Source organism: Rutidosis leptorrhynchoides, chromosome 4 (genome assembly GCF_046630445.1).
Source record: "Rutidosis leptorrhynchoides isolate AG116_Rl617_1_P2 chromosome 4, CSIRO_AGI_Rlap_v1, whole genome shotgun sequence".
In the NCBI taxonomy this organism is placed as follows: Eukaryota; Viridiplantae; Streptophyta; class Magnoliopsida; order Asterales; family Asteraceae; genus Rutidosis; species Rutidosis leptorrhynchoides.
The window spans coordinates 370,136,614-370,139,747 of NC_092336.1; the positions used below are offsets into that span (position 1 = coordinate 370,136,614).

At 32.4% G+C, this 3,134-nt stretch overlaps 1 long non-coding RNA gene across 2 annotated transcripts; it reads left to right on the forward strand.

Annotated features, from left to right (window-relative positions):
* The first annotated feature begins 296 nt into the window (after positions 1-296).
* Positions 297-1,839, forward strand: LOC139844041 (uncharacterized). Of its 2 annotated transcripts, XR_011757799.1 has the most exons (4): positions 297-830; positions 1,145-1,264; positions 1,376-1,628; positions 1,792-1,839. It is a non-coding gene; the product is annotated as an uncharacterized lncRNA (long non-coding RNA). The 2 variants fall into 2 exon arrangements; XR_011757798.1 differs by having other exon boundaries at positions 297-1,264.
* The last annotated feature ends 1,295 nt before the right edge of the window (positions 1,840-3,134 follow it).

Below are 3,134 nucleotides of genomic sequence, written 5' to 3' on the forward strand. Positions count from 1 at the left end.
ATTTTTTTTTATCGTATGGTTAACCAAATTAACCATTTTATATCTAGTGGTTAACCAATTTAACCGAATTAATCAAAACGTTATTAACCAAACCGAATAGTTAAAATTATTGATTAACCGTAATGTTAATTATGAGTGTGATTTTCATACCTACCCGCCCCAAACTGGACCAAACCCACACATACTCACCCCTACCTCTAATTTTCCACGAAAGGTTTTAACATTCCCCCAATCTATTTTTCCTACCATTTTCTCTAAATGTTTTAACTTCCATCTCATATCTCATAAGAAAAAAAAAACACAAATCCCTACAGCACTGTCAAAACTTACGAATAAAAACCCTACCAGTTGCTTCATATATCGCCTCCATAATTACCGTCACTTTTCTTCATTTAAAATCACCTACCGCACATGAGTTTTAATTAGAAATTAGTCACAAGTTGAAGGGTTTTGGATTAGATTGTTAGTAATCAGGTTGTATGTTACCTACTGTTTGTTTTTCAGGATCGTTGCTTCTTGTAAATGGTGAACGATTGATGTTCGTTTGTAACTTTTGCTCAATCATCAATTTAATGATGTAGAGCCAATTTATCTATTTCAGTTCCAATAAAAAAAAATTACCTACTGCCATAATTTTTTACAAACTGCGATTTTTGCTGATCGAAGCCATTGAAGATGGTGTGACGTTAGGGTTTCTCTTCGGTTCATTTCTTGCAATTAACGGTTATGATTGTTTGAATTGCACAATTGCTTTTTAGCCTCATTATTTTAAGTGTTGGTGTGGTTGATCGATGATTTTTCCCCGTTTAAAGCGATCGACATGGTGAAAGGTTATGGTTTATTTTCAGTTCATTTCTTATAATTAACGGCATTGATTTTTATAATCGTCGATATTTGTTGTTTGTTGGATGGTAAAAATTTGTCATTTGAAATTGTTACGGTTCTTGTATTTTTGCCCTAACTACTTATAAAATTTGTCTCTATATGCATCCATGAACGAAATTTGTCATTTCACATTATTATGGTTCTTGGAGTTTTGCCCTAAATACTTATAATTGGAAGAATAGTCTTGGTTTTATAATAATATAATCATTGCATCTACCAATACTTTTTGCTGAATAACGTTGCATTGATTCGTGTGTAGTTTTGTTGTAGTTTATAATAGTGGAGTGTTTGTTGTAATTATAATGGAGGAACTTGAAGATGTGAGGATGGAAGTTAAACATTGAGATTTTACAAATGGTTTGTGCGATTAATAAAAAAGGTTTGATTCTTACTAATCATCTAAAATACATTCCTCTTCTATCGACCCGATCATCTAAATACATTCCTCCTCTAACAAGTTATTGGCCATTTTAAATCCACATAAAAGCAGGGATGACACCTTTGGTTGATTACAATGACAAGAAATATTGGAGGTGAAGGTGAAGGAAATGAAATCTCCTTTAACAACTCAGATAACAGAGGAAGTTGAGACTTCAGAAGTGATAGAAACAGTCAAACAACATGTGAAGAATGCGAAATTACCTGAAATTGAGGTTGTTAGCTTCTTATGGGATGTTTAGATGGATTTTGTTCAATGGACAAGGAAAAATCAACAATAGTATGCTAATTTTCCTCTTCGTCAGGTAAATTTACTCTCATATATGCACAAAGTGAACATCCTTGCCTGTTTTTTTTTATTTTTTATTTGTCTACTCTGTTATACTCTATGCACTTTATTATTTGCCCCTCTGTACTTTATGCGTCATCTCATGAGTTTTCACATGGTTTCTTTGGAACAATGTGTAGGTGAAAACATGGGCCAAGTTGTTGAACACACTATTGATGGAAAATCGTGTATACTTTTCATTCAGATTAACGCAGCGGATAGTTAAAATAAACTTATTATTACAAAACATGCACACGATTGACGGTTCAAACAAGATCCAATTACACCACTAGTAATTGTCATAATATATAAATTCACAAGAGGAGTTAAACGATATACCTTTCCTGAAGAAATGGATTGTAGGAGAGAAACTTACGATCAATAGTATGACCGTCTCTTTGAATAGTCCACACTACACTTCAAACGACGCCAATGGATGCTAGTCCAAACCCCAAGTAACGTATTACCAATAATCAAATTATTGTAATAATAATTATAACAAGTAGTACTCCGTATGATTGTGTTTAGAATGTCACCCAAAAATATAAGCTTGTATGTGTTTTGTTTTATAAAGCAAATAATAAGAAGTAATATTGAGGTTTTCTTTTGATTTGTTTTTTGTGCAGTCCGTAACACCACCAAAAATAACACATATATAATTTGTTGGCATATCACCAATTCTCAAATTCCATCATAAAAAAATGCTCATCAATTATTTAGCTTTTGCTTTAACTTTAGCTTTTTTTTAAGTGGACACCAACTAATCCCATTTATTTGACAACAAAATGATCATGTATTAGTTGATCAACTATTAAAGTTATAATCATTGAGAAATTAATTAATCCACAATTAATTAATTAATTCAAATCAAAACAAGCATTCAATTTGTTCCGTTATTCAAGTAGTAAATATACATCATATGTATATAGATTTAATTTGACGTCTATGTGTATATGTGTGTGACCCTGAAGGCTCAAATAAATTTAGCCATATAGTTATATGTTGTATCTTGCACACAAATCCTACAGACTCCCACTTGTGCATGGTACAACCCCATGTAACTATACAAACAATGGATAGCGTCTAGCAACACGCCATTGTCCCTAAATTCACGTGAGGATAGTTTCTCATAACTGCTTATAGTAAGTGTTAAATGTCATTCCTCCTTTTGTTTCAGATACTTGAGTTAAGCTTGAGATATGGATCATCGGTCATTCTCATTTGTTTAACAATTTTATTTCTCGATCTTAGAACTGAATTAGATCACCAAATTAATTAAGTATCATCTTAATTACATCTGGGTGCGGCCACACAAATATCTTATTCATTCATCGAGGAGCTCAAAAGTATCTAACTCCAAATATTTTGGAGGAACAAATCATATATTGCATACACGTGTCTCTCACGAGCTTTACATTATACCCAATAATGGCCTTTATTACAGCCTTATTCAGGACAGCATTTAACCATATCAAAGTACAAT